At 47.8% G+C, this 18,147-nt stretch overlaps 1 protein-coding gene across 1 annotated transcript in view; it reads right to left on the minus strand.

Annotated features, from left to right (window-relative positions):
- CAMKK1 (calcium/calmodulin dependent protein kinase kinase 1) overlaps positions 1-18,141 on the minus strand; it is a 102,048-nt gene extending 83,907 nt beyond the window's left edge. Inside the window, exon 1 of the mRNA XM_026861569.1 lies at positions 17,968-18,141. The gene's annotated coding sequence lies outside the window, so the exon portion shown is untranslated. The remainder of the gene's footprint in view (positions 1-17,967) is intronic.
- Between the last annotated feature and the right edge of the window lie 6 nt (positions 18,142-18,147).

An 18,147-nucleotide genomic window follows, 5' to 3' on the forward strand; every position in this document is an offset into this window, starting at 1 on the left:
CCAGGGCCAGCTCTCACCCCGCTGGGCTCCAACCCACTCTGGCCCCAAACCCTGCACATGAGCCACCAGCTCCCAGGAAGATGTGCTGGTACACATCAGCATCCTGCTTGCTGCTGTGCTGATATTCATGCCCTTGAGGATCTGGTCTACAAAGCTCTGGCACAAACAAAGGCTATGTGGTTTTTGATTGAAAAAGCAAGCAGCAAATCACTACAGGCTTTATCTTGCAGCTCTCATAGTTCCATTCCCTCTCTTCCAAACACGAGGCTGTGGAGCACCAGGGGACACACAGTACTGCCTGGGTCACTCCAGAAAGGCCACGAGGCTTGGCTGGGAGCTGCGAGGGGAGCACTGATATGATGCATCCATTGCTCTTTCAAAGTTTCAGAACTAATCCTTGATGGCAGAGGAGAACTGGCAGCGTCACTCAGCTATGAGGTGTCAGAGATATTTCAGGCAGCCAGATATTCCCATGCAGAAACCCAGAAAAAGTCACCTCCTCACTCCCCCAGCTGCCTCTCCTTGCATTACTGCTAACATGGATGTGACTCACTAGAGTTGGGTTTATATTAAACTCCTGAAACAGATTGTTTGGCTGTTATGTAAATCCAGTAAATGTTAAAATACTAGAATAAATCAGTCAAGCAGTTACCATAGTCAGCTCTCCAAAGACACACAAGAGAGTTTTGTTTTGGTTTTTTTTTAAAGAGAGAGAGGTGGCAAGAGATGAGGGGGGAAAAAAAAAAAGAAAAAAAATCACAGCAGCCTTTCAGCAGAGGGAAAGCTGTGCTGGTGGCTGCAGTACCCCCAGCAGTACTGCTACCAGTGTCGTGCCCAGCTGCATGCAGGCAAATCACCCAACTGCTGCTCTGCACGGGTGAAGTCATGATCATCACCTGCACAAAACACAAGCTTGGTGTCAGCAGGACTGTCTCCTTACCATGCCACACAGAACAGCAATGTGACCTCGGGGGAGGTCAGTATGATAGCACTGATGCTGAGGATAGGACTTGAGCCATACCACGCTTTAAAATAAACTAAACTAAACTCCAAACTGGGCATGAAGGTGCTACCTCCCATCTTGCCACTGGCAGGGGGTTCTGCTTTAGGAGCTGCCCCTCTCCCATGGTGCAGAGGGCATCTGCCACCCAGAGAAATGGCTCCTGCTCACAGTGACATCAGCAAGCAAGCACAGGAACAGATTTTAAAATTTGCAAACACAAGTGTTTTTAACAGAAACCTGACTCTGGGATTTTAAACAGTCTACCGGCCAAAGGATTAGTCAGAAAAATTATCTGGCAAATAATCTGCAACAATAAGCAAAAGCAGAGCATATCACCATCTGCTCACAGATGTCTCCTAAAACAGAAATAAGGAGCCTTCAAATTAAAGTCTTCACTTTGTATCTAATTGCTGATAACCAAGCCATCGTACTCAAAATGCTCCTATACCTACATTAGCAATAAAAAAGGAAGCACGTAGAAATTAGAACCCCAAATCTTAGTTGTAATGTGAAGTGTGTTAGTTGAGCTGCCACTTGAATGGGCCACGTGGCTTAACCCAAGCACATGCTCAGCTTCAGAGGTTGCTCCAAGTGCCACATTCCCTGTCATACTAAAAAGCAGCTGGAGCCTGTGAGTCCCTACATACATGAGCTCCTCCAGGATTAGTGCACCACTGGGCACATCTGGACAGGCACATCTGGGCAGGGGACAGCGACGCACCTGGGCTGTGCACTGGCAGAGCACAAGCTCCATTTCTAACTGCCCCAGAGATGTGACTGTAGAGCAAAGTCACAGCAGTAAAATAAAGCAGAAGAGATCTCAGCTCTGTTTAATTAAATATAGTCTTGGAAAGTCTTTGCTTTTGTTAAACACTGCCTCAAAAGAACAGAGCTGAGTAATCCACCAATGGGGAAAAACATACTCTTTAGATACAAGGTGTTATTATTATAGGCTTAATATCAAAATGGTTTGTTCATTTTATAATATTAGACTGGAGCAAATGCTCCCAGCCTTGGCAAGGCTCAGAGATACTGCAGATACATTACACACCTACATAAGCACTGGAGGTTCATTGGGAGAGCAGTCTCCCATCTGGAGAGGCATTGATTTGCACCAGGTTTCCATGGCAGAGCAAAACTGGTTAGACACATTACAGGAGAGCATGCATGTTGTAATAGGCGCCAGGAGGGACGAGAGCCAGCACTGAAGCAGGGCCAGTGAAATCAGTGGCAGGAATCAATCTCATGTGGCTGCAGGAACTCCTGGCATGGACAGTGCGAGCACAGGACATCAGAGACATGCTCTGGAGGTGTCCTGAATACTGAGGGCACCTTGACCTGCACCATATGTTTGACACTGAACTTGTACCCTGCTTAACCTCAGGCTACTGCTTCCTTGCTTTCCCCCTCTGCAAAACAGAGATGATCACATATAAACACTTAGGTGAAAGGCTTTGGAGCGCAGGGTTAAGCAGCATTACTGCTACTGACTCTGCCCTTGGGGAATCCAAGCCTCAACAAGCAGCCAGGGATCACCCCATGCTGTTGCAGCACCGGCAAGGCATTGCTGCCACCAGCTCGCCTCCCCGCAGGCACAGCCAGCTCCAGGCTGACGCCCATCTCAAACACCCAAGCCATTATAAATAATAATCGAAACAATCTGAGGCTTCCTAAGAAATCATGACATTCAAGGCTCTTTCTGAGCATTCAGTGAAGAAGAATCTCTCACTTCTCAAGTTGAAAAACAAACCCCTTCTCTTTTATTTGCTAATTAAATGCGTTCATTGTATTCAGATCTCATTTTTTTTGTGCATAATGTTTTGCCCATCTGTTTGATTAAAAAAAGAACCCAACCACCCAGATTCATTAAGCTAATTAGATGCATTCAGCCATTGGTTAATATTCTGAAGTACTTTACAATTATTCTCCCCAGTTATTAAATCTCCTCTGAGGATTTTTATTTTCTGTGCTACACTCTTTATTAGCCAGCACCCAAGTCAAACTGCATTTGCCTACTCTTTACCCACATGCAAACCTCCCACCAACTCCTTCAATAGTTTGTGATGCAAGACACAGATAAATTCATGCCTGGATCTGACACAGTTCGGTTCACCCTGACCTCAAAACACAGCATCTTCCTCCCTCCATGCAACAGGGATTCAATGCTGCCTGCCCAGGCACTGCTGGAGGATGGCGAAGTGTTAAAAAGATCACCACAAATTGTTTACTGGGGAGCTGCATCCGGCTGAAGACTGTAGGATTATTTATCTTTCTGGGATTTCTCTGTCCCATATTTACTCCCCATATGAACTTTTAAAGGGAAAAATGGTCTCAGAAAGGCTCAGGACCACTGTCCAAGGTGCACCATCCTAGAGGATCAAAACTAACACCAGCTGGACGGGTGTAGCAATGGCATGGCCATGTGGCATCACACAAGTTAGTCTTGATAGCAGTCCCATGAAGAAGGCTTCAAGCGTGTCTTCTTAGGGTTTAGGTTTCTGTACTAAGTTGTGGTCAGGCAAGCGCCCTGAATTCTGTGCCTCCAACATGCCAGTCTCTCCAAGCTCTCTGCTCCATCATAGGGAGCATGCAGCAGCCCTGAGACTTGGTCTCCACTTATCTCAGCATCGTTGCCCCACAACTCCTCCAAAATGATCCAAGCTTTGACCAGCATTACCCCTCCAGCAGCCCAGCCCTGAACCAGAGTAGTCCCTGCTCAGCCTTCAGAAACAGTCACAAGGCAAGGATCCTTCAGGACCAAGTATCGTGGGCAGGCAAAGGGAAAAAATTGCACTAGAAGGGTGGCAGGATAGAGACTGAGGATGAGAGAAGCAGCATTGTCACCTTGTCCTGGTATGAGCAGAATTAATGACTCTGAAGCCCTTCACCCTTATCTCACCATAACATCTTCCCCCTCTACCCAGCCATCCATTTCCACAAAAACTTGTAACAAATCTTTGAAGCCTTAACCACTGCAAGATACCTGAGTCCAGGACAACGGCTCCAAAAGCTGATAGGTGGCAGGGTGGGAGACAGGACTGACAGAAATACACAGCTGATGTCTGGGTCATATTTCACACAGGGTCTGGTTTCAGAAGGAAACCAGGTTAAATTTTTTTTTTTTTTTTTTTTACAGCAAGCTCTGATTTACATGGTTCTAGTCCCATCTCCCATCTTGAGAAGCAGCTGCATGAGATAACGATGAAACTCTGCACTCATATGAAGTATGGACTCGTGACTGCTCTTCCTTCCTGAACCAGCACTAAGTTTGAGATGTAGGTCAGGAACTTCTAGAAAACAAGCCAGCAGATCCTTTTTTATAGGAAAAATCATACTGAGTCAGGTCACATATCTACCTTGCCCTGATTTGTCTCCAACATGGGCCAGTACTGTAAGCTTGGAGGGGTGCTTGTCCAGAAATTAAGAGCTAAAAACCAGTAATGACAATCAGGAGTTTAGTTTGTCCTCCTGACAGCACCTCCCAACTTCAAGTAGTCACTCAGAGAGCCCTGACACAACACCTCCAAACTAATCTACCACCATTTTGAAGCTATTTATTTTTTCAGCCTCTACAACACTTTAGGGAAGTGAGTTCTGCAACATGACAAGTGCCACACAGAAAGCTCTATTGTGCCACACCTGCTGGCCACACAGGAGGTCAGGCACCCCAATGCCCATCTCACATGGTATTAGAAGGGATAAACCCCCACACACATTCACTGCCCCATAGTAGACCCCATGAGTCTGCAGGAAGCCAAAACAAATACTCTGTGCAGTGCTACAGAGCAAGAAGGGCGAGCAAGGGAAGAAACTGTCCTCTTCTATTTGCTTCTGCAATCCCAGCCCAGCCTCTATTACTTGGATTTAGAGAAAACAGACAGTATTCATTCTCTTGGTATAAAAGATGTTTACACTTGCAAGAAATCACTTGCTGGTAATTTAACTGAAGGAGGAAGAAATTTAGAGGTTCATGCAGCTGTGATTTGACATGGGCTGACCTTGGGCCTGAGGAGAACCTTAATGACATTTCCTTCAGGCCAGCCTGTTCTCCTTGGTTCACACTGTAATTAGCTTTCCCTTTTTGACATCCAGGCAGAGAGCCTAGACCAGCACTTGAAAATGTGGCCAGGTTATTACAACTTTTCAATAGCCTGGCAACAGCACCAATTAATAGAGAGCTCACTGCCCCACTGTGCTTTCATGCTGTAAGGCACACGAAAAGGCAAGGTCTGGCTCAAAGTGCTTATAATCAAAGTGGGCATGAAAAAGACAGCTTAAGTAGTTATCCCCAAAGGCCAGTGCATTTAAGTGGGTGCTCAACTCCCTTGAAAGTCTAGCCCCAAATGGCACCTGCACAAACAAGCCTACTATGTCTGTTTAGAGAACAGCAGCAAGGAAAACCCTACCAAGTGACACAGGGCTATCATGTGAGGTGACATTTGTCAAAATGCTCATACGGTATAACAGCATCTGTGACATACTGATGACTGACTACCACTCAGTAAATGAATCACACTCCCAGATTAAAAAAAAAGAAAAAGATGACACTTTGCTCTTTCCTTAATGCTTCCTTTCATTTGTCTTCCAGGTTTGGAGCCTTCCAAATGCAAGGTTTCCGTCGTTTCTCTGTGATCCCAAGGTATTACTGTATGCCATTTATAAATGACAAAAGTGAAAGTCACCCAGTTACATGAGGTCTTGAAGGCACGTAAATACCATGCTCTGACTGCACAGCTCTTCATTTGGCTCTGTGAAAAACTTACCCAGCGAGCACAATTGAGCACGCTGGAAAGCTGTGGGACGGTGAGCTCCCCACCACCCCTTCGTGGGTCCACAGCTTTTGTGAAAACTTATTCCAGAGAGACTGAACAGTAAACAGCTCTGCAGCCCTCCAGAGAAGGGAGGGATGTAGGCTCAAGGCCTCACTCCTGACAAGCTCTACCCCCGCCAAGCACATGGCCTTCCCCTAGGGAAGTAGTGAAAACCAAAGGGAGAGCACTGAGGGTTGGGTCTGAGGTCCTGGGAAACACAGAACAAGCTGCATTTCTGCATGTCCCCTCCCCCATCACCAGCAGTACTTCTTTATCTTAGCTTTAAGGAGAAGTTAAAGTTGCCAATGACTAATTCAGGCTGTTCCTAAAGTACCACCAAGGAGTAGGTGAGCTCTGCTGCGCTTCCCACTGGCCATGCAGGAACCAAGGGCCAAACAAGGCTGGAAAATTAATGCCCCTGTCAGTCAAACTCAAGAGGAACGCTGGCTTCCAGCCAGGGGTGGCTCCAGATGTGCCTCTAGATGTGCTCTGTGTCCTGCATCTTGGGCTCTGGCTGCTTTACACACTGCTTTCCTCACTCATATCCACAGCAGGGACAATGATCTTGCGCCTGTGCCAAAAGCCACAGGTCCCAACAGGAAAAACACAAGGCTGCAGACTTCTAAAGGGACAAATCCAATGCCCATTTCCCTGAATTCCCTTTATTCAGGCTGAACCCATCTCCTACCACTAATTCTAACCACCCTCCCAACACATCAGTTCAGGGAAACTGGTCAGTACCCATGGGAGCAGGGAGCACCATCCTACCCACCCAGTGTTTGGGAAGGAAGCAGCAGCCCCACAGGGAAAGCTGCCCCCCAATAACCCGAATAGTGCAACGAGGTGGTGGCTGGTCCCACCTCCCTACCACCTGCTGAACAGGGCGACCCAGGTGTCTGCGCCAAAGCTGGTAACAGCAACAGCAGCCCCACAGCATTGCATGAACTATGGATTTATATCCTCCAGTGAAACCACACACCCCGCCCAACCCCAAAATCCCTTAAGTGGTTTCTGCTTGGAATCAGCCAAGCCAGAGGACAGGAGGATGCTACTGCCTGGGAGAGACCTGCAGCAGCACACAAACACACTGCAGAAGGGACAACTACCCTTCAACTTGCTCCCCTCACTCCCAGGCTTCCTTCTTGTTTCCCTTAAGATGATGCCTGCAGCTAAATGAACACATTACAGCAAAAATTTTATTCTTAATTTGTCCCTTGGGTGTTTTGCTGACCCTACTAAGAACTATATTTAAACGTGCAATTTCCTGGCTAGGCTCATTTGCAGTCCCTTCCCCCCTGGCTGCCTGTGCAAGTCTGGCCCAGAATCTAATTAGCTACTACCACCCTTTAAATCAAAGGAATTAAAAAAAACTCAAACAAGAAAAATAAAATTAAGGATTTTAATTACATCCTCCTTATTATATGTCTAAATACTTACAACTCCCATGTTCTCTGGGAGGTGGGCTTGAAAGGCTTGAAAAGCAACAGTTTCCAAGCAGCCAAAACTGTAGCCAGAGCAAACAGTTTGACAGGAGAGAGACTCTGCTCACCCTAATCATCAGAGCACGTTTGGTCCAATACACTGCAGAGCTGGATGCAGGACCTGCCTGGCACCCGGGGAAGGGGCAGCTGCTCCCCAGCACCTGGGAGAGGTGTGCCAAGCCCAAGTACATACATGGAGCAGCTTCATATATGGAGCAGCTGCAGTCCATCTGGTTTTAATGCAAGGAACTTCCTTTCATCCACATCAGCCCCAGATGCCTGGGAGGTGTTATGACCACAGTTTTTGAAGAGCGTCTAAAGTAAAGTGACCCAAAGCCCACAAACACTTCAGGCATCCCTTCTACTCGGATCACAGCTTGTGGCAGTTTGGGTATGGGGAGTGGAACGAAGAACAGCAAGGCTGTGGTTCACGCTTGGTCAGACAGCTACCTCCCACAGACAAGCTCAGAAGACACCTTACTCTGTTTCTGACTAAGTGACCCAGCAATCAGAGGACTGGCTTGCTGGTGTCACACTTACTCCTTGAGCAGTTTCAGATGGTCACAGTGAGAGCACTGCAGCAGCTGTGCTGTGTTCCCAACAGCCCCAGCTTTGCACAGGAACAAGGCAAGGAGGAGGTGGATTCCTAAGGCCATATAGTCCAGGCCTTCACCACGACAGAGGGCTGTTTCACTCCTTTCCTTGTCACATTTTTCAAAGCTCCAGCTTTTGCAGGTCATGTTCCCAACTCAGCATTGCTGTGGCTCTTCAGACTTAAGAGTGACCTTGGAGCATCTTCGGACTCCCTTCTGGGCAGGTTTCTCCATGCCCTCTCCAGCTCAGCAGCCTGTGCTCCAGCTCTTGGCTTCCCACCTGCCTCCAGGAGCTGCTCAGCTGATCCTCACAAAGCCTTTGGCTCTGGTGAATCTCCATAGGCCTGTCTAGTCAGAGGACAGGGCTGTGCAGGGCTGGAAGATCCAGGCACTGTGAGGGTGGAAGCCGTGGGGAGAGCAGACATGCCATTTGCCTTGGAGCTGGCTGACCCTAAGTGCCTCAGCCTGGACACTGGTGTTCCCAACTGCCAGCACTGCTCAGCCTGGGAGATACCAGGGCTGCAGAAAGGTTCAGAGGAGGTCAAGGACTTTGAAAGAGCCAAGTTGCTGCTGGAAATGGTGTTTCTCAAAGTCAGCAAGTAAGGATGGCTGGGATCGCTTTGCTTCAACGTATTAACTGTCCCAGGTACAAGAAAGTTGCCTTCAGCTGCTGGCAGGAGCTCCATCCATCCTGAACAGTGCAGTCACCTGTACATGTTCTGGAAAACACAGGGGCTTCACTCAGACCTCCTGCCCCTCAGGAGCCACACCTGCCACCAAATCAGGGAACTGCAGAAATCCCACAGATGAAACACTTTTACAAGAGCATTAGACACCTCAGCCTCCTGGGGAGTGGAGCAGGAAGGGGCTCACTATGAGTCAGAGGCTTCTTGCCAAGAAAGTAGAACAAGAACTGCAGAGGCACTGAGTGATCCACAGGTCATGACAGTGGAACAGACAGCTTCGAAGAGGCTCAAGTCAGTATACTGGCATGGTGGAACAGGGATGCTCTACAAGGTGGGAGCACTGTCAAAATAAATGTATTTAAAAACAACCATGAAATACCTTTCTTCATTGACTCCTCAATCCCACACCCATCCTTTAGAGGGGAACAGATACACACGGACAGAGCTGTCAGATGCTTTTATAGAAAGCCATCAGCTAGGAAGAGCAATTCCCCAGGAGATGAGCAACTCTGAGCCACTTTCCTCTTCTCTTGCATGCAGCTACACTGACAACTTGCAAAGACGCTCTGCAGAGCTCCCTAACATGCTAGAAACCAGTTTGATGATGAAGTGTCAGCACATTTCTAGGTTAAAAGTTGGAGCATGGGAGGAGACAGGGAAGGAAGGAGACTGATTGTCTTAGGCAAAGAGACTGCAATGGATTTCACAGCAGAAGAACGTTTCAGGCCAAGGAAATATTTATTCATACCTAAAGAGTATGGAATATTAAAGACTCTGGAAGGCTTCCTTTCCTCCACAAGACTGTAGAGGAATGAGACTCTCAGGACTCTGCAGTAACCACAACACACCCTCGATGAATCCAGGTGGTTTTATCCAGCTCACAGCAAACACTCAAAAAGACCTGACACTGCAGCCATGCCATTAGCAGGAGGCTGGTGCACCCACTGTGAGTGGCAAGGAAGGGTAAGTAGGCTCAGGCCTGGGAGCAGCAAGGGCCAGGGACGTCTCTGGGAATGAATGGAAAGGGCTTCCCAAGTGGAGCTGGGCAGGCACTGAACCAAAGGCAGCCCAGAAACACACTACTGGAGTCAAACCAGAGAAGACCTCTCTTCAACTAAAAAACAGCCCTCTGGCCTTGCATCCCCAGAGCATCTGCAGTCCTTTGACTCAGATCTAGAGGCTTATTTTCCACTGCTGTGGCATTTTGTACAGTTATCACCTGTGCCTGATGCTGTACAGAGAAAACACTGGTCCCTGCTGTGAAGTTTATGCTCTTAACACAAGAAACAAGGAGGCAAACAGACAGATGTTGGGAAGAGGATGGGGAAAGTCATACTGGTTTTGCTTGTTCATTCATTTGGTGGCTGGGAGGATGTGCCACAGAAGAACTGATTCCCACAGGTGGGGCATAATCTTACGTTGCCCTTTTGCATCTGTGAATCATTCTGGATGGCAGACAGATACAGTGGCATTTGGGAGGAGCGCACTTTCTGGCTCCTTGGGAACAGCAAACAAAATTAACAAAAAATGCCAGTTCCATTCTGCAGTCCCACTTAAATCAATCTGGCCTTAAGGAATGGACTCCCAGCAACTTCTATGAATAAATCATGTCTTTTTACTATTGCTTCAAGGCAAGTTACAGGCACTGCCCACATCAATACTGTATGAGAAAGGCAAAAGCAGAAGCCTGATTAGAGTATGGAAACATGCTGGAAGAGATGTCTGATCTCTCTAATATGTAACTGCACAGTAGTAACGTGGCCTGATTTGCCTGCTGAGATCACTGAAGTTCATGACTACTACTACAGGACAAAGGCAGGCAAAGCCTGCATCACACCCTTGAATGGAATGACCTGACAGCACTATAGAGGAAGCTACAAGCCCTCTCAAGTTTGCATAAAACCCTTCCTTCTACCTCTTTCCTCAGATGTTCACGCTTCCCCAGCCTTTCCTCTGCCAGTGCTGTGCACATTAGACAAGCTGAGCCAGAGGACCTTGTTCTCATCATGCCAACAGATCACACTCTGCACACACAGTAACCCCATGCCCCAGCCCTGAGGCAGCAGCACATTTCTGTTCCCTCTGCACTCAGCAAGGGTTGGCCTGATAAAACTGCACTTGGACATCTTCCACTTCTCCAGGCCCATCTCTCAGCCTGGGGATGAGGTGCTGACACAGCAAGGCAAAATAAAACTCATCTTAGGTCTGTTTTACACTTCACCTCACAGAGCTGGGAGCCACAGGTATCATTAACCTTTGTTACTCAAGCTACCTGACAGCTACAGAAGCGTCAGTCCAGACTTCAACATTAAAGCATCTCATCAGTAAGAGGTCAGAGGATGAATCTGCTGTCCTCATGCTGCCACTTGAAGCAGGCACACCATTAGCACAAGCAGACCCAAACCCTTGGTTCCAGCATAAATAATATCACAGAACAGCACTACCCAGACAGCATTACCAGAAGCAGGTGTTAGGAAGTGCCAAAATTAAGACTTGACTTGTCCAAGTGGCTGGCTTACGCACATGTAATAATTTGTCACAGGAACACTGCATCAGGTCCTGCTGCCCTTCAAATATCTTTATTTCTTTGGCACAGGGCTACTGCCTTCTATAGTGCCAGTATTCACACTCAGTTCTCTCTCCTTCCCTCCCAGTTTTTGCACACTGAAGATAGGGAGGGAAGCTCTGAAGCAAAATACAGTTTTCCAAGGCAACACTCAAGTCCCTTGAGGGGCAAAATCCATCTTTTTCCTTTCATGTTACCATCAATCACTTTCCACATGCTGCAGCAAGGAAGCCTCCTTCCCTACAGAGCTGTGGTTGATCCTCAGATCACAGCCATCCCAGGCTCATAACAAGAAGGCAGCTCACACACCTTCCAGCTTCTTGTCCGCCAACAGGCAAGGCCCCACGTTCTGGGGTTGATGAGGGGAAGGGCGGGTCTGGTAGCAGACACCCAGCATGAAGCAACAGCTACAGATCCTCTTCCAGCATGGGTCCCTTTGAGCGTCCCAATTTCTCTCCGAGAGCACACATCAAAGCAGCAGGTCAGACTAAGACCACCAGCTGCATCGAACCCATTAAGAGTCCAGAGGCAGAAAAAAACCTCCAGTGATGCCCGTGTGTTGCCAGTACCGTGGTGTGGAAGCACAAAGGCAGGAGGTAGTTGAGAGTAACTTGACAGAGCTGGATGCGGCAGCAGAACAGCATGGGAGCTGGTAATTAGAGCCAGCCTCAGGTAGGTATGCATGCACACAGTACTCGGCAAAGCCATGCTGGCACATTTTTTTTTCCCTGCTGCTGCCTTTATCTACTGTGTATGTGACAGCCTGCAACTGTGGGCTTCATGAGGCTGTGCCCATGTTACTTGTATATTCAAAAAATCCTATCCTCACCAGCTCATTTGATGTTTTAGGACTCACTTCTGTTCTGTAGAATAAAAACCTGAACTACTGCCTAGAATGGGGGGGAATAGAGACACTCATGGTAAAGTCTCTCATGACTACAAGGGATCAACACTAAAATAACTTTTGAATTAATGTATGTCGTGCAAAAGCCAGGCAAAACCATGACAAACTACAGGGTGGCTTGTCCAAACTTTGCTGCACTCACAGGACTGCAAGACAAAATTGTGAATAATCTCCAGAAAGGGACAGCTGAGAAACACAAGCCACAGGCAGGAGGACAGCAGGATCTGAGCACCGCCCCAGCACAGTACCCAACTGTCAAATGCAGGCACTAAAGTCCAGGACAGCACAGTATGATAATCTCACACCCCCTGGTACAACTGATTCACACCTTCACCACAGGCAGCAGCAGTCACAAATGTGACACTGACACATCCTCAGAAGGTGTTATTTAGCCTGGGCTTCCACAGCACTTCTTTATTCTTCCTTTTCCCACCCCAGCTGAGCCCCTCATGTCTTCTCCTAGTTTAACACTCATGTTAAGCACTCAATGTTGGGGTCTATCTGTGAATTGGAGCTCCAGGTTACCAAGGAAATCTGTAGCCAGAGGAAACAACTGAATGGGTCCTCTTTGTGTTAATTTAACAGCCTACATACCAAATCATCCTTCTCCACTTGAAAGCCTGGTGTGTCTGCAGGACTTGCTTCTAGGTAGCATGCTCAGACTTCAACAGCCATACCACAAATCCATGTAAAGTGAGAATATCAGAGACAAGATTTTTTTTTTCCTCTGAACTTGAAGAAAATGTTATCTGCACAGCTGTGCAAAGTCATGAGTCTTGCCCTGCATAGTTTCCTCATGGGAACAAGAACCTAACATCTATCCATAATGTGTCAGTAATGCTTTGTCCTCACAAGGTCACACAATTATGGAGCCACTTGGCTGAGAAAAACAATCATCACACCCCAGAAACATTCACGGGATACTGCACAGGACTGAAGGTTTTAGGGAGCGGCTCTCTTCCTCCCACCTTGGCACACAGGTTTGTGCTCCTGATGGCTCTATACAGGCCCCTCTGCCCCATCTCTGCTTTGCAGCAAGGACTTCCAACAAAACCCCAGGCTCTGTTGCCAGCTGGTGTGAGTGGAAACTACTCAAGATAGGGAATTGCAGAAGGTAGCAGAAAAGTGAGGTAATGAATTTGCCTCCACTGACCTCAGGGGAGCAGCTGCCACTCAGCACCAGTATCAGCAAAAATGAAGGCTGCACTTCCGTGACTTTCCTTCTTGTTCAAGACATCCACATGGCTGCTCTGCAGAGAGTACAGCAAAAAGGAGAAGGCTGCTGAGATCCCTAGTGCTGAGGGATATGGCATAGCTGAGAATGGTCAGTGCTAGGTTAATGGTTGGACTAGATGATCTTCAAGGTCTTTTCCAACATAGATGATTCTGTGATCTTAGAAAGACACATATTAAAGTGCTGCTCCAGCAAGACAGTGGCACATCACAGCCTGGCTGTTTAGCTCACACCAGACTAATTAGAACAGTCACTGTTAACTAGCTAACAACTTCACCATAAACTCTGAACAATACTGAAGAATTAATCACAACATTTTACAGCCTTCCCTGAACACAGTCACCAATCTGCTGAAACGCTGAAACCACCCCAGAGGCAAACAGGCTGAATTAATCCCACATGGCTTCTGCAAAAAGAATAACTATTTCCGAGGTACTCTCCCTAAAATAATGACTGCCCAGGGCAGCAACCCAAAAGTAGTAAGTCTTCCACAAGCCACACCTTTACCCACAAGGCATGACTCAGCTCATGTGCTGGGTACCATCAAGAAATAAAATACAAGGGTTCATATTCAGCCAGGTTCACTCCCTAAACCAGCAGGTTTCTGGGCTGAGAAGCTCCCAGCTGCCATAGGACAGCCTTCCCTTTCAGCTACAAGCCTCAGCTCACAGAGAAGCTGTGTCCTCAAGAGATTTTGACCTTTCAGGAGAACTTCCCCATCCAGAGACACCAGCACATGAAAGCAATAAAAAAAATTCTCCAATGTCATGTACTTGACACTTTCGACAAATATTTATGCTTCTCCACTTCTGTCCATATCACTTATGCCAAAAATAAAACTAAAAACTGCAATGGAACAGGAAAACGTTTCTGAAGACTTAATCCAGTAGGAAAAGTGACCAACAAATCCAGACTGAAAATTTCTAAGCAAGTTAGAACTGCAAGTTATGCAGTGCTTGACTGCACCCCATCATTAACAAAGTCTATAAAATGACTGTATTTATATAGGGTCCAGGGAAAAAAACAGACTGGAAAGCAACACAGTAGCTGGAAACCAGGAAAATAGGAAAGGCTGAGTCAGATTTCCAGATGGATTTTTTGATAGGCCTGATGTTTGATTCTGGAAAAAAATGCTATAACTTGCTAATTCATAGCAGCCCTTGAAGTACGGCACAAGCCTTTCCTAGGAACCGACAGGAGACCTCCCTGCTTCACCACATCTCTGGTTTCATCTCTTCTCCCCTGTGTCTGTCACCAGGTGCCACTTCTCACCCAGCCCAACACCAAGGGCCCTCACCTGTAGGACAGGCAGCTCTGGGCCTGAGGCACACTACACTTGCTGGGGCAGGGCTGCCACTTCCAACCAGGGGCGGAGCAGCTCCATTTCGTGACAGTTCTGCAAGTCTGATGCAAATGTCCCTACCTGAGCATGTTTTTCTGTCATTAAAGCTCAATCCTTCAAGTTATCACCTGTGGCCAACTACACAACCTGAGAAACATCTGAGTTTCTGAAAAGCTGGAAACGTGCACGTATGCTTGCACCTCACCCATCACCACCAACCAGCAGCCACCCTCCCACACATCCATGAAGTCACTGCAGATTCTTCCCACCATTATCTCTGCAATTAGGATCCTACCCCAATTTATCAATTATCAGGATTTCTTCTCTTTAGAAAAATTTCAGACATTTTTCTCCAATCATGCTAAGCTTAACCACTGTCTTAATTAAAACAACATGCCTGACTACATGATATTATTTGATATCATTTGTTTACCTGTTGTATGCAGTGCTTTGATGCTTTATCACAAACATCACTAACCTACCTTCAGATCTGCCACGATGACTATGTCAACAATTGCTTCTGTACACTTCAATCATCCCCACTGCTTTTACAGCCAGCTACCCACATTCATCTCTTCAGCTACGTATTTTCTGATGACTATTCTACCTGCCTGCATGTTGGATGCTTGCTTCTCAAAGCAAGTGGCATCGTCCACCAAAAAATAAGGACCGAAGATCAGACAAGAAGATGAGAAGAGAGAAAGTCATAAGAGGCAGAATTTTGATACGGGTTACTATATACTTACTTTTCCCCAGATATGCCTGCTTTCCTACCTTTTAAGGCACAAGCAAGTAACATTTTATCTCATATCAACTTTATACTTGGCTGTTACTTTGATAGCTGCAGCCTTGCTTTCTCCCAAAAGATGAAGGGGTAACTTGCCCCCTCACTGGTTCTCAGCAAAGGGACAGGCTCCGCTTCCTGTCTTCAGCTGCCAAACTTCAGCAGCAGTGGCTGTGCTGAGTAGCAGCATCTGCCAGAGGCTGTAAAGGAAGAAATGTCCCACCGGTGCAAGTTAGAGGTGGGTAGAAACCCACGCAGAAACCTTGTCTGCCCACCCTCCTTCACACTCAGGTGTCAGGAGAGCTCCTACTACAGCCTGGTGCTGCCCAAAGCTGAGCTCTGCTGCTGAGCTCACACAAACCCTTTTCCCTCCACCTTTCACCTTCTCACGGTGCCTAACACTGTGCTCAGGATCCACACAGAGCCCTGAGGCCAAGTGTGTTCTCCTCCACAAGCAGAGCCTGCCTCTCCCTACACCCAGTGCTTTGAGCTGCTGAACAGATCCATCGACACTCCACCTGCACTCCGGGAGTCATGGGTATGCTCTCTCCAGGCACCTCCCCAAGGCAGAGTATTTGTGCATATTGATTTCAGATGTTATCAAACAAACTGCCTTCCACAACTCCAGCAGAGACAAAATCCTCACACCGAGCTCCCCACCAACACACATGCCTTCCCCTCCACTAGCCTGGCATGCCCTGATTAGCATCAGATTTATCCTCTCTGCCCCTCAGGCAGGCAGATACATCCTCTGGAGACACAAACCACCTTGCTAATAGTCCGCAGAAGCCATCCAGCACCCCCAGCCTTTTCCTGAAGCCTCTTACAAGAGAAGTTTCTCCTTCCCTGCTCACAGCTAGCAATGACACTATAAAGGCTCTTCTAAGGTCAATACTAACACTTAACAGAAGACTTGGTCTTCAGACAGGATTGTTCTTTCCACAGTGCAAGAGAGGCTGGCACAAATGACTGGGTTGATACACCCTTCAGTAACTTCAAGGAAAAGACACCAGCAAGAAGAGACACTGTACCCTGACAAGCAGACCCTTGGCTGAAGTACAGTGACATGCTCAGCATAGTGCCACCTCTTCAAACCCAGCCAAGGTCTAAACCAAGTAAGCACTCGTTGTGACCACTACCTAAACAGTGCTGCTTCCTCCAGCACACAGGACACTGCTGCCCTGTCCTTCCAAATACCTCCTCTGCTGCAGGCTGGTGAGATTCCCACTGTAGCCACTCCACAAGAGCCATAAGGGAAGAGAAATCCCACAAATTCTTCCCAGCAAAAGAAAGCTGGGCTTTGAAAGTCTGGTTAGTGCAAGGAAAATTAATTGTATCAGTCAAAGACATTTAGGGCTTAATGAACACCGTAATTAGGTGCACACAGGCTCCGAAAGCCACAGCAGAAGTAAAGCACCGACACTGTGAATCGATGGGGCACCTCGCTGTTCTCCGGGGCAGTGCTGGGACAGGTGAGGTCCTCTTTGCAGCTCCACTCCACAGAAAGGGCTGGACGAGCTGCCCTGCCCACCCTCTCCAGGCCAGGAGCTGCCCTGGGAGCATAAACACCCCTACAGACCCCACTCCAAGCATGCCAGCTCCAACCCACAAGGCATGTCCCAAAAGCACGAAGAAACACCTGGAGACAGTTCCAGACTGAAGGCACTCCGTGCCAGTGAACACAGCCTGCCTCAAAAAAGAAAACTATCAGGACGCAGTGGCCCAGCACCTACCGTGACTTAAAGCCCAGCCTTCCTACCGTACCAAACAATAACATGCCTGAACTCCTCGCTGGAATGGTAAGAGGCTGGTGCTTGCACTCCTAGTTGCTGGCCTTCTCCAGGCAAAAGCCAAGGGAGCAAGCCCAGCAAAGCCATTTATTGCTATGCCTGGAGATTAATCCTATTCGCACCACACACCCCAGCCCGAGCACGGGGTGCAGCACACAGGGACACGCTGGAGCACTGCCCCAGCACGCTGGCTTTGGTTTTTCTCTTCAAGCAACTGAGATAACGGCTCTCCGTTTGCCTTATCCAGTTTCAAAAGCAACACTTCAAAGCCATCCCATGTCAAACGCCAGAACAAATTGAAGCTGCCAGAGATGCCTCACAGGGAGGGAATTAACACCTTATGGGAAGCGGCGCTGTAAGTTTAACTTGGAATCCCAGACCATTGCAAATAGAAAAGCAACACCTTCCTATTAAACAAAACATTTTCCATTAAGTTACAACTACAACAGAATGGTAATTTTAGCTTCATCGGAGCAGCTGAAGAAAGTGATATCCCTGCAGGATCAGCAGTTTTCCTTGTTCACAGCACACAGGCCTTTGAGAGCTGCAGTTTATTTTCCCTCAGAGCCAAGGAAAGCAGAGAGGAGATGAGACCCGCTTCACGGCAGCCTGGCTGCGAGTGCCCCGAGACACTGCCAGGGCAGGACAGCTCAGACCACGGCACTGATCCATGAGAAAACCCCAACTCCGAGGAGCTCAGGCTGATCCCCAAGGCCAGCACGGTGGATTAGGAAGGAGTGACAAACCCGCACAGAGCTCACCCCACTTCTTACCTTCTCCTCTGCCCCCTCTCTCCGTCGAGAAAAGAGAGAGACGATTGGTGCGATGGGTAAACTGCTCAAAATCCCAGCTTTCGGAAGGGTTTATTTCTTCCCATTTATTCTTGATCTTGGTAAAAGCAACAGCCCTGAAGCTGCGGCTGCCCGGCACCACGGCGCATCCCCAGCCCCGCT

Source organism: Athene cunicularia (assembly GCF_003259725.1).
Source record: "Athene cunicularia isolate RWA chromosome 19 unlocalized genomic scaffold, athCun1 chr19_part1, whole genome shotgun sequence".
In the NCBI taxonomy this organism is placed as follows: domain Eukaryota; kingdom Metazoa; phylum Chordata; class Aves; order Strigiformes; family Strigidae; genus Athene; species Athene cunicularia.